General features: G+C 37.3%; 1 pseudogene; it reads right to left on the reverse strand.

The window, feature by feature from the left end:
• Window positions 1-3,589: 3,589 nt before the first annotated feature.
• LOC145075965 (mitogen-activated protein kinase 7 pseudogene) overlaps window positions 3,590-14,684 on the reverse strand; it is a 77,144-nt pseudogene continuing 66,049 nt past the window's right edge.

The raw sequence follows: 14,684 nt of genomic DNA on the forward strand, positions 1-14,684 counted from the left end.
AAATTATATTATTAAGAAGCGAAGCGCTATCTAAGTTGGAATCGCCACTTTAACAAGTGAGTGCATAGTTACTTTCATCTTACACATAGATATGAAGTATTTAAAATAAATCAGACGTGATATGTGTGCATATTATCTATGTTCTTGATGTCTATCTTGGATGAACCAAATATACATGTTTTATTTGATATAAACTATATATGTATTTTATACCCGTAAAAATATTGGGTAAAGATGGGTAGAGGAATGATGAGGGATGAAAGCTACTATCGTTGAACATTGTTCGTTATGCACTCAGTGCCCTGTAGTTGAACATTAGCAGCTGCGCCACAACATGTAGATGTTTTTGAACTACGATGTACTCTAAATATCCTGGCAGCTGCGCCAAAATGATAATATTGGCAGCTGCGCCTATTAGAGAACATCATAATCTTGGCAGTTGCGCCTAAAGGATAAAATCGGCAACTGCACCTATTAGAGAAAGTCATAATCCTGGAAGTTGCGCCTAAATGATAATATAGGCAGATGTGCCTAATAGATTACATTAACAACTGTGTTATTGGCAGCGATGGACTCCATGCTTATTCCTTAGGACAACCCTTAGGAATAAATGAGTGAATGATAGATGATTCTTAGGGTAGATCCTTAATAAATAAATGAGATAATAGGGATGGGCAATTAAGTTTATTGTTTGATTATTAAACATAATAATGATATTATTGTGGGTTGAAACTCTATGTATTCACTAGGTTTCTCAACCATACCCACTCAGTTTATTTGTATCACAAGTTTCGATACGAAACTACATTACACTGAGAGATTAAAGGAGATGTAGATCACTAGTGTAAATGAATGTAAGGTTTGTTTATTCTTATGTTTCTGCATTGACAATGACCACCCAAAGTCTTAATAAAAAAACAAAATACATTTATTCAGAATTTATCATGTTTTTCTAGGAATAGATTCAGGAATACTATTCTTTAAAAAGGATTCTCTGATTTTCAAATAAGCATCAATAAAATTGTTTAAATGACTGTGAATTTGGGATGTCACATAGGTATTGCGTATAATCCTTGTAATGATATTTTAACAAAATGGTTCCTATTTACAAGACCAAATGTCATCGGAAGTTGATGCTATACGTAGACAGATATGCTTGAAGGGTTAACTACATTGTACATTGTTGGTTACTTCAAAAATGTAAGACAATATTATATTTTGAAGCAATCAGGATACCTACTCGTACAAAATAATCTAATATTTTGTTGGCGATGGAAAGCTATAGAAACATAATGATTTGTAAGCTTCCTCCCATACCCTATGAAACATGATCACATAATCCTCGATGTGTGAATCATACTCATTTGTTAACTCCTTTGTGATGTGGGGCCGACCATCTTCATGTAAACCGAGACAAAAAGAAATTTTTCGAAAGTCGCCGTTTCCGTCATCTTTTACTTTTTATATATATTCGATATATGAATAAAACTTAATTAGAATCTGTGACATGTATATAGGGGAATAATATTTGTGTTGCATGCAGATACTATGTCGGGCTTGGTCATGTTTGTGTGTACTTTTTGATCGAACAAATAGTGACACATATGAAAAACTATTCTTGTAGCGATCTTCACTTGGATGTTTGACATGATTTCTATTCAATATTTTTCCTTCAATGTATGACACCCATGTGTTGATTGATGAACATACGAATCATCAATCATATTTGTAGACGATAAGGCTAGCTCTTTTAGTTTTCTTAGTAAACATAGCTTTCTAGGTTTAGATTGTTTCTAAAACATTTTATTAAACATAAGAACTTCTATGTAGTTGATTTCGTTATCTTCAACATTCACCAACGATGACATATCAAGTTTCTTCCAAAAATAAATCATTGCCTCAACTAGTATTGTCTTCTTTCATTTATATAATGTGATTGTTCACATGCACATGGTATGAATTTTGCACGGTAAACTACCACATTTACATGAAATGAATTCATGGTTTGGTACATCTCTCGAATTGTGCTAATAACATATCAAGATTGTGTAAACAAACCTTTCAAACAATTGTTTGAATAATGGTATGTTTTATACATGCTCTTTTTAACGGACACTTTGATCTCCTTTTATAATATATGTGTAGTGTTGTTTGATTGTTGATAAGATCTCTTTTGGTTTGATATTTAAACGTGTCAATCTGACACCATATTTTATTTTTACTTTTAGAAAGTCGCATTGCTTATGGTTGCCTTTACATATGTGTTACAACTTCATGGTTATGGGTTGGGTTAACCAAACTCAATGTCTAATGGTTATTTGACTTGTAAAATTTTGTCATAAATTCAAATAGACAGTTGTTTTTCTTGGTATCAGAGTGTGTATCGGAGATTTTATTGGTATTGTACTTACCACCCCGCTTACATCTAAGTATAAGTTTAGACGTTTAATCATTTTTTGATTGGGATCTTTTAATAGAAATGAAAACGCCATGAGAGTGTGACAAATTATGCACCCATTCCATCAAGCTTCCATAGAATCGAAGACCCAAAAACATTTTTGTTGACAATCATTTTTCAACTCGACATAATAAAAAAAATAAAGCATAAAAGTTAAAATTCCCCTTATCCATGAAAAATTATGATGTGTGACTACACATCATCTTTGAATGATAATTTATAATGAAAGTGAATGGGAATTTAGAATTTGTGAATGAGGGTTTATAAGAATTATTAAGATTTGATGTATTATTCTAGAAATTATTTAGAGTTGATGTATTATTCTCTGATTTATTAAGAGTTGATGTATTATTCTCTGAACTATTAAGAGCTGTTGTATTATTTTCTAAATTATTAAGAACCGATGTATTACTCCCTGTATAAAATACTATAAAAGTGTATAACTTTAAAAAATCTATAAAGTATATAATTTTTAGAATCATTGTAAATTTATAAAATTTTAAATTGTTATAAATTTATAAATTTTAAGTTGTTATAAATTGGAGAAATGGCAAAAAATACCCTACAAAGTTTCTAGGTTGGTCGATTCAGTCCCTAATATTATTTTTTTGGATTTATGAGGGGGCGTAAAGTAGGTTACGACCTGCTCTTTTAGTCCCTTTCAACCTCTAATAGCCGGTACACCATGTGACAGTGACCATTTAGACAAAAAAAAAACTTATAAAGCCAAGAAATAAGTTCAAGGATCATTCAAACCAAAACTCACAAAATCGACTTTAATTGACACTTTCATCCTCGAAGGGAAATCCAACTCATTAGTGACTATTTTTAGTTGTTATAAAATGGAGAAATGACCAAAAATACCCTACAAAGTTTGTAGGGTTGGTGCTCAATCCTTGAAGTTATTTTCTAGCCTTATGGGGGTATAAAGTAGGTTACGACCTGCTCTTTTAGCCCCTTTCACCCTCTAATAGCCGGTACACCATGTGATAGTAACCATTTAGACCAAAAAAACTCATATTATTCCCTATAAAGCCGAAAAATAAGTTTGGGGACCATTCAAACCAAAACTCACAAAATCGACTTCAATTGACACTTCCACTCTCAATGGGAAAACCAATTCATCAATGACTATTGCTTCCTCCCAGTTCCAATTTCTATGATGGGCGCCGGGTTTTGCATCGGTTCAAACAAAACTACCATATAAAAATGTTGTAGAGCCTTCGTCACCGTTATACTCTTTCTCGGATCAAACACAAGCATCTGTTGCAACAAATCTAAAGCCAAAAGATTCGCCGTTGGGTATAAAGAAGAAAGACAAATCCCTCTTATGAAAAAGCAAAGTTTGTATAAACGTTTGACCTTTTAGATTATCGATGAATCCAATATCTTCTATGTTTTAACCCCAAGGATGTTGATTATCAGTTTCAGATTATTCAAGCACTCTATTTCGAAAAAGCGGTTTCCGACTAATGACACATCAATGAATGTCTTGTAGTTGTCGCAACAAATGAGTAGCTCTGATGCTCTCTACTATTGTCTGAAGACGTATTCCGTCTTGAACAATTCAGTACCTTGCCTCACTCTTTCCAACCTAAATTGCATATTTTTTGGTTTGCAGTTTGCGTTCCCAAGGAGATTTTTGGGTTTTAGGTCATGATGGAGCAAATTAGCAGAGTAAAGATACTTTAAACCTCGAAGCAATTGAAAGAATTAATCAACTGATGAACAAGAAGACAATAATTTAATTATGGAAATGAGAATTTAATCATTTATACATGAAACAAGAAGAATTTATAGTGGCCGTTTGATAGAGGTTGTGAAGATTTGATGATATATCAGGAGGAAGCAATACCTACTGGTGAGTTGCTTTTCCCATCAAGGACGGAAGTGTTGATTGAAGTCAATTTCATGAGTTTTTGTTTAAATGATCCCCTAATTTTTTTTTTCTTTATAGGGGTATAATGTGAGCTTTTTTGGTCTAAATGGTTACTGTCGCATGGTGTACTGACTATTAGAGGTTTTAAGAGACTAAAAGAGTAGGTCGTAACCTAGCTTATACCTCGATAAAGCAAAAAATAACTTTAGGGACTGAATCGACTAAACTTAAAACTTTGTAGGGAATTTGTGTCATTTCCCCTTATAATTTGTTTTTATAGAAATGGTTAAAATAAAACTTAAGGGTTAAAAATGAAAATATGGTAAATGGAATAGTTTTTTAGACATGCAAAATCTTTTATAACGCTGGAGGGGTAACTGAATTTTTTGGGGTGGGATAAATGAAGTAATTTTGTGGGGCCTACATAATCTTCAAAAAATAAGGGGGATAAGTGACATATATTTTTATTTTAGGGGTACGATGGGGGTAAGAAAAATACGACCCGTTTATAATATGTATTTTATGTCTACAGTATGACATAGTTCCCTCTTAGGGATCAACATGATATAATGCCAAGTTCTTCTTATACTAAAAAGTTCTAAAAATTACATGAAAAAATTATACAATCTCCAATTAAATGACTTAGTTTTTGTAACAACCTAATATCCTTAATGGTATAATGTAATGAAATAAACTTAAAGTTTATATGAAATTAGGTTGTTACTATGAGAATGACAATGTACATTAAGTTAATTATGACATGTAAATAAGGAACGAGACACATATGGTTTAAGGGAGTGACATGTTTGGTCAAAGTCGAGAAGTCAACGAAGGTCGACCATAAAATGTGACACATATATTTGAAAGACACGACGTGTCGATATGTCCTAATGTTGGACATCTGCATTAAGGGTGAAACACGTGGCAAGGGCAAAACATTATATGGCATGTAGTGAGATGCATGACAAGCTCTAGTGTATGTGCAAGGGTGCGATGCATCCTTTCTTATGACATGACACATTCTTGTAAGGATCAACCACTATGTAAAGTATTGAAAGGCTCGCTCGGTGATTCTTTTCGAGAAACGAGACCCAGAAGATATATAGACGATTTATAGCTATATAAGGTGAATCTTGATATAGTAAATGAGGGTGTGGATTACACAGCGGATTGAGATATCCTCTTACATATTATCTTACATAATTGAATTTACATAAAATAATCATGAAGGGTTGTTAGAACTCGAACTTGGTTTTGGAGTTCATAATATGGTGCTATTATGAACTTAATAGTAAGTCTAATAGGTGAACTCCACGATGGAGTCTTGGTTTGGTTAATGATGGTTACATATCCTAGTTTATGAGAATGTTGAAAGTGTGAGATTGAGCTAACAACTTAATCAATTAATCCGTTTACCATTCGTATTATCGAGCTTGATTAATTTTATGACAAATAGTTACGAAGTTCAATAAGTGGTCAAGTGAATGATCACCATGGTTAGATATGATAATTATGCTCCTAGTAAACTAAGACAAGTTATATGTAACTTAGTATTTGATTAAATAGGTTTTGGACAAGGAATGAAGAAAATGCACTAGACAGGGAGGATTGTAAGTCAATTGGGAGTTAGTAGCTACTAACTGAAAGGTGTGTCATGTATGTTATGTAATTTGGAATACATGTCAAGTACTTAATGAAATGAGTACTTATTTACTGTACTGATATCTTGTTCCATGGTTGTTAATGATACACAATGTTTATGTAGCTATATTGTTATTATGTGCTAGCATTAGGTGATAATGATAAAATGGAATTAATTTCCCGATGCCTAGGGTCCGCACGGGGACCAGTGAGAACCTGTTGGGATGGTACATCTCATAGCAAAGCAGGGTTCTCCAATCGTATGAATTGTTAGGAAGGGTTTACTTCCGAGCAAGGATGACTTGTTAGGTGTGAGAACCTAGAAAATACGTCATCAACCGTCGTTAATATTTAACGATAAAACACGAAAATTTAGTAAGGACAATCTTGTAACCACCCAATATATTTCAATATATTCAATTTTTTGTTTTTAATTACAACAACCTTTAGGCTCAAAAATAAGTGTATGCAAAGTCGCATCACTTTAAGAGCACGTTATCATTTTTAGATTATATAAGAAACTGTGATCCCAAAAATTTCGCAAAAATTTAACTCAGTATGGGTGAGATATGACTTTTGTAGTAAATAAATATCTACCGTATGTAAGAAATTACAATGATGAAAACTACGAGGAGAATGGTTGATTATGGAAAAAGTCACCAACAAGACAATCGTAAGACTACTCAAAGTAGGATTTATAAGAAGAAGAATTCCAGAAAACATAAGCGAATGAGAGAATTATGATTTTATAAGATCATAACCATAATAAAAACTAGTCGAAAAACAAAAGTTAAAATTAGCCAAAACGACAAAAAGGAAAGTTGTAGAAAATGTTGAGACCTACACTAATATATAAGAGTCATTGAAAATGGAGTTTGTATACAAGATTTACGGAATTTCAAATTTTGATTTTTACAGTCGCGCGTACCCGTGCACAATCTGACACTTGATCCACCTGGATATGGGGTACGGGGTGACATGACACAAGGAGAGGACGACACGTGGCAGCCCACTGTGGTAAACACGTAGTTGCGCGGCGTGCATGCCAAAATGTGCTATAAATAGCAGGCTTCAGCAGTCTCATTTCCACACCACTTAAACAACTCTCTCTCACTGTGTTGATCAACATGCCACTACCCACAAGTGCCTCTCAAAGTTTGGACTTTCAGTTTTCAACCATACATCAATGGTTTTAACATTTGTAGGTGATTTCACGACCCCATTTTCTAAACCTTTCCGAGGGAATACATGGTAAAGTATACATACTAAATAGTTATTCCTAATTATATAAGATTAGTTAGATAAATATGCTCATAACATTAGGATGGTATTATGTCTGGTAGATACTCTGATAAAAGTGTAACATCCCAAGTCCGACTATACCTTGTAACCCTTGGTCTTTTGAGTACTTGTCCATTTTAGTCATTTTTGAGAAAAGGTGGTGAATGAGTACGCGGGCGTACGCGAGTGTACCCTCAGCGTACTCATGTGCATGCTTTTGACACGGAAGCCAACTAATACGCGGGGCGTACCAGAGGGTACGCTGGGCGTACTAGGCCCAAAGTGAAAACCCTAATTTAGGGTGTCTCCCTATATAAAGGATATGATGTCCTCATTCATGGCCACCATTCTCAGTCAAAAAACCATCTTAAACCCTAAACCTTCGTACTTAGAGCTTGTGAGTGCATTTGAGAGCCTTCGAGTGATTTTGTGTGTTCTTGGAGTAAAGATGAAGCTTTGGAGAAGGAGTGAGAGTCCAACCCCTTGGATTTGAGCATAGTTTTATTGGGGACTTAATATAGAGTTATAAAGCTTCAAGATTTCTTACTATTTTGTTTTGTGCATCATAGTAGAGTATTTTAGGGTTTTGTCCCAAAAGTTGTAGACTTTATGAGATATTGAACTCTAGAGACTATGATCAACCCCCTTTGAGTGTATTTAGTGGTCAAGTGTCATAAAAATCCAGTCTTGGACATTGGAATCAGTCCATGCATGAGATATGAGCTTTTTGAGATAAGAGAGTGAATGTTTTGTGTGTTTGTGACCATATCAGCCATGCAAACGCTTAAAGTCACTGACTTTATGGAGTAAGAGTTATTACGGAGTCCAGATCTGTGATATGAGCCAAGTTCTTAACTGATTAAGACCAAACGGGTAGAAATAGTGAAACTGGGACGTATGCTGGGCATAATCCCAGTACACGCAACGTAGGGGTCGAGCATCCCTGATGCCTGCATGGCAACAGAGTATGCCCAGCGTAGAGAGCTGGTACGTGGAGCGTACACTCCGTCGTTGACTTGTTGGTTGACTTTTAGGGTTATGTCAATATGTGGACTATTAAGGCCATTGAGGGGTAAAATGGTCTTTTACCCTTCTATAGTTTGTAGAAGGGTTAGTCTAGCTTCTTGAGAGACGTGATTAATTAGGAATAATTGTTATATGTGTTAGGCAGCGGCTAGACCATTGATTTGATTTTGAGATTATCTGATTTCTTGCGAGGTGATTCTTCTCACTATACTTACCATGAGTGGTATCTTGTGTGACAACCCTCAAATTCTAGTCAAGTTAAAGTCAAAAAAAGTCAACAATTCAAACCGGTCAACTCAATTAACCGTTGTATTCTAGGGTTTACGTTATGTACTTACTGTACAACTCACTATTTTAATAAGAAATCATCACTTGGAAGGTTCGTATTTTTAGATTTCTGTAACCCTAATCGGGGTAAGTGAGGTAACAAAATGATAAAACACTATTGCATAACCATCGCGGGTGTATAAGATCCTTAAACATGGCTTAACGGGGTTTACGGACCTTGCGTTGTGAAGCCAAACATTCAAAAAGGTCACAAATGAAGCCTCTCCCAATCTCTTTCACTCTATATCTCTCTATTAAAAATCTCTCCCAAATCTCATCAAAAGTTTCTATAACTTTTTGAAATCATTCGGGTCATCCCGACCCTTAACCGGGTCAAAAATCACTTAAAACGGGGTAATATTGGGTAAAATAGCCTCAAGGAACCGAAACCTCTCTTTATGGGGCGAACCCTCTTAGAGCCGAAGATCCCTTATTGGGACCGAACTTGCTGAGAACCAAAGCCTCAGGACCGAACCCGAAGCCCCATTGAACCGAACCCGAAGCTGCCAATGAACCGAACCCGAACCTTCTCCCTTCGGACCGAACCTCCTTTCGCCTTCTGTCTATTTCACCTCCATGCACTCTCGGTCCATTTCAGTCCTAGCCACACAACCAAAGTTTGGTCCCACCCTCTAAGGACCGAACCCTCGCACCTTCGGCCCCCCATGCAAGAAGCCTCGCAGATTCAACCTTTCTTCCCGGTTTTCGACTACGACTTCATTTTAGGCCTGTTTTCCATTATTTTTGTGTGGGATTTTCACCCAAAATCATGTTTTAACATATAAAACCCCATACTTCATGTATAATCACGTTTTTGAGTGCAATCATTGTCCAAGATTAGTGGGTGAGATACTTAAGGTGGAGTGTTGACTTTGCTTTAGTGTATGACACAAGCAACCACCCTATGCCCACTCTATGACCCACCCTTGTCCTTCCACCATACCTAGTCATTCCATAGTACTTTTCCCACCATTTTCCAGCCACACACTTGGTCAAGGGCTAGAAAACCTTCCTCTCTCCTCATATTTCTCTCATTTCTCTCATTTTTCCTCCAAAAGACAAACACCTTTCTCTTTCAATTCTCTCTCTAAATTTCGAGATTCAAGGCCATTATCCAAGCTTTTCTTCTACTTTTCGTAAGTATTATCATCCTACACATGATTATTTCACTTCCTTCTACCTAAAACATAGATTACTTACACAAATTCCATCACATTTGTGTTAGATCTTCGAACCTTCAAGGCATCTTCTAAGTGTTCTTGAGTTGAACACTTCTTTTCTTCAATATCCATCCACTAAGAACACACAAGGTGAGTTCATACCCCTATATTTTCACATTTTTCCTAAGTTTTAAGGGGGGGAATACAAGTTAAAACACCAAGAACACAACTAAACTCATCTAACAGCTTTCATCAGAAAAGTGTAACTCCATTCACGGACTGTTTTGGTCAACTTAAGCATTTTAGTTTTCAAACTGTATTAGTTGCAAATGGTTCAGGTTCATTCCTTTAAAATGACTACTTGCACATCTCCATACGATTTTTCTACAATTTATGGTGATTTTTGCAAAACTGTCTATCATTCCAAGAACAAATCCAGACCAGTCTGTGAATATGGACTTTTTCACACAAGTTGGAGGTCACTAAAAATCATAATAAAATTTATGAACACACTACACACATTTTCGAAACTCTCAGAATTTATGGATTCTGACTTGGGTCTGTGATAATTTTTCTATAAATCTTCTAAGAACAGGAATAGAAATGTTAACACTAGAAAAAGGTTATCAACTTTATTCACACCTTGTAACTTGTTGAGCAAGGTGTGTATCATTATGTGAATATATGTTTTTACATTATATGTCATTTCGTCTTGGTGTATTGACATACATCAGAAAACAAATGGATTTTTACCTTCATAAGTATGGTAATTAATTAATTGTTATAAACAAAGTTTACATCCATTGTATACAAACATTTGATAAACTATGGTAGTATAGTTTCTGTTGCTTTTACATTATAAACATTTATGGTAAACTATAATAGGTATAGTTTATGTTTCATGTACATTTCAAACTCATTACCTAAGGTTTTCAGTTCAGGTAAATCTATTAATGAATAAATTTGTTAGACATTCGCTTCGCGTTACATCCAAGTAACGAAATCAAAAGTCCTGTAAATTGTAACCAGAGTCTCTTGTAGGGAGAATGTGATAGTTGTGTATAGGTCTATATTGGGTCTAACAAACCCACACCTGAGCTGCACGCAATAGCTAGACTGGCAGGTCTTGGGTGACAAGTGTCATTTAACTTGCGACGCCTGAAGAACGTCGTATTACGAGGCCGTCTGAGTCATAGTATGGTTATAATAACTCACATGGGGCATTAACAAAACATAAGATTTACGGGTTTTACATCTAAATTTCACGAGTTTATGTCGATTTAAACTTACATAAATTTCTTTAAGTATGGTAAAATACTTGTACACTTCGGTCTTGACTTTTAAGACTACAATGCATTACATAAGAAAATATGGGGTCTTTCTTGAACAAACATCACTTTTACAAGAAAAGGATTTTAGCATCACCTCAAAAGCTTATGAACTCACCAACTTAATTGTTGACACTCTTTCAAAACTACTTGTATTCTCAGGAAATCAATAAACAGGTAACCAAGTGCTTTTGAGGATGGGACGTAAGGCGTCAAACATTTCATTTTTGTGAACATAATGTAATTGATTTGGAAACTTGTAAACTCATACTATGGTGTAACTTTTTCAATTATATTTATGTTGGTTGTTTTTACTTTGATCACTATTGCAATTGTTGCTATGATACTATACATGAAGTCCTCCACCCCCGGACGTTTCCGCCATCCTTTGTTTGGGGTGTGACATCTTGTATGGCCATGATGTCTTATGTGCTTACCTGTGTATTGTGATATTCTGCATTATGTCATTGTGATTTATGTTGAGTATTATTGTTATGAGTTTATTGAGTTAGGAGATATGTTTTGGAGGATCCTGGATTTGTGATAAATAATTTTTGAAATAAGTGTTGATGTTTGATACTTGAGATTTTTGAGAAATGTGACATATGTTTATTTGTGTTTGAAAATGAAAATTTTGGTTAGAAAATTTATGGTGTTACAAGTTGGTATCAGAGCCTTGGTTTGAGGAATTCGGATACACCTCCAGGTGTGTTTGGACTCAAACTGAGGATTTGAGAAAATTTTTCAAAAGAAATGAATTTTATAAAACGAGAAAATTTTTAAGAGAAAACGAGTTGGAGCAGTGTGTACAATCAGCCAGAGCCTGAACGGTGATTTTCCAAAATACCCTTACTTTCTCATTATGAGATATTTTTGAGATATTCTATTAAAAATGCATGCTAGAGAATAGGCTATGTATTTCGTATTTTAGGGCTAGAGTTGCCTGATTTGTTATGAGTCGAGAGATAATGTAGGAAGGGATATCTAGATGAGCGTATGAATAGTCTACTGAGAGAGTAGTATGATATTATGAGAGATAGAGTACTTGTGAATTAGAATCCTAGGAGGAGGACTTGGGATGACTATGGGTTGGTATGGAAGGTAGTATTGGGCCCGTACTACTAGAAGCACCGGATTTGTAGGCAGTCCAAGTAAGAATCCTTAGGACGCTAAGGAACAAGTAGGGATAAGTAGTCAAGTGTGAGTATGTTCGAGCGAGTCTCTGATGATTTTGTGTTGTGTTATAGAGATATCATGGTGGGTACACACCACACCCCAGAGAGTAATGGAGTTAGAGATTATGAGATTCGCAGGATGATTCATGACGAGGTGGCCACAGCCATATGAGAGGCTATTCCGGAGATGTTTGGGTCTATTAAGACCACTTTGATCGAGACGTTTGACGAGCAATATGCTGCAGTTACTAAGGCGGCTGGTGTTGTAGCCACCGCAGCTGTCGCTGCTGCCAGGCCACAGGGAGGTGACTCGTTACTGTACCGGGAGTTCAGCAACACGAAGCCACCAGATTTTGATGGTACATAGGATCCGATTGTTACGATGAGATGGATCTCTGATATCGAGGGTTGTTTATACACTTGTTCATGCCCATAACATTTGAGGGTACGGTTCGCGCTGAACCAGCTTCGCTTGGGAGCGGAGGACTGGTGGAAGTTTGCGAAGGCCAGTTTTACTCCTACAAAGCACATTGTAGTGACATGGGAGGGGGTTACTGAGCTTTTCTGAGATTAGTATGCTCCCCTGGAGGAGAGGGAATGGTTGGCCCAGGAGTTTCTGTCTCTCAAGCAGAAGACAGAGACGATGACTCAGATTACAAGGATGTTTCACGAGAGGGCGTTGTTCTGCCCTGAGCATGTGTTAACTGAGTTGGCGCACATGAGCTGGTATTTGAGCATTCTGAGGAGGGATATTCGAGATTTTGTGGTGAACTCTTCTTATCAGACATTTGTTGAGCTTCAGGAAAATGCCAGGAAGAGGGAGATCGAGCTGGACACTCAGGCTAGGGAAGAGGCGGAGTCTCAAGGGAGAGACCAGAGGCCAGCACAGTCGCAACCGACAGCGAAGCGGGCTAAGCCTGCTGATACGAGGACTGGGGGCCAGAAGGGTCGCACTTGTGGAAAGTGCGACAAGAGTCACGAGTGATCGTGCTGAGTGGGGATTTACTACAAATGTGGCAAGGAAGGGCATATGGCGAAGGATTTCCCCATGGGGTTTGCGGTTTTCTTCCACTGCAACCAGATCGGCCACCGGAAGGCCAATGCCCCCAACTTCTTCAGGGACCAGCACAGGGATCTGCACCTGCTTCTTTGCATGCTACTGATAGTCGGCCGGTGAAGGCCAAGGTTGTGACGGCTCGTGGGAGAGATTTTCAGCTGAAAATGGAGGAGGTCCGCGCAACACCTGATGCTGTGGCTGGTACGTATTTCCTTATTTATTTTGAGATTTATTGTGCTTATTTTGTGCTATATTTAGGTACATTTCTTGTGAGTTCTATACCTGCTTTATTGTTATTTGACTTGGGTGCGAGTCGATCCTTCGTGTCTTTAGATTTTAGTCGTCACATCAGTATCCGACGTGAGGTGTTGAGTCGACCTTTGAGGGTTTCTATAGCTGAAAAGCATGCAATTTTTGTTACTGATGTGTTTCGAGGATGTGTGCTGGAGATTTTTGGTGTCGAGTTTCCAATTGATTTGGTACCAATTTCGATGGGTGATGTCTATGTCATCATGGGCATGGATTGGTTGAGTCGTTTTGGCGTAGTGATCGACTGCAAGCGTCAGTTGGTGACTATACAAGACCCCTGTTGGGGAGTGATTACAGTGTATGGCGTGGGTACCAGATTTGGGTCAGCCTTATACTCTACTGCCAGGGCGAGGCAGAGTTTATAGCAGGGTTGTACGGGCTTCTTGGCGTACGTGATGGATACACGGATTGTTTCAGAGAGTCCGAGTTCTATCTCTAAGGTTTCGATAGTATGCGAGTTCTCGGATGTGTTTCCAAAGGAGTTACCAGGTGTGCCTCCCGAGAGGCAGGTGGAGTTCCGGATTGATTTAGTTCCGGGCACGAAGCCTATTGCCAAGGCACCTTATCGCTTTGCTCCACCATAGATGCAGGAGTTATCCTCACAACTCCAGGAGCTACTGGGGAAGGGATTTATCAGATAGAGTAGCTCGTCGTGGGGAGCGCCAATCCTTTTTGTCAAGAAAAAGGATGGTTCATAGATTATTGGGAGTTGAACAAGCTGACGGTCAAGAAGCGTTATCCACTTCCGAGGATCGACGATTTATTCGATCAGTTGAAGGGGGCATCTTGGTTTTCCAGGATTCATTTGAGATCTGGATATCACCAGATGAGAGTATGCGAGGAGGATATTCAGAAGACGGCCTTTAGAACTCATTATGGGCATTACAAGTTTGTGGTGATGCCTTTCGAGCTCACCAACGCACCGGTAACGATCATGAGTCTCATAAACTGGGTGTGTAGGCCTATGTTGGACCGGTTGGTGATCGTGTTCATCAATGACATCTTAGTGTATTTGAGGTCCAGAGAGCAGCATGAGGAGTATC

This window comes from Lactuca serriola, chromosome 9 (genome assembly GCF_051521515.1).
Source record: "Lactuca serriola cultivar US96UC23 chromosome 9, Lser_US96UC23_V15, whole genome shotgun sequence".
Lineage (NCBI taxonomy): Eukaryota > Viridiplantae > Streptophyta > Magnoliopsida > Asterales > Asteraceae > Lactuca > Lactuca serriola.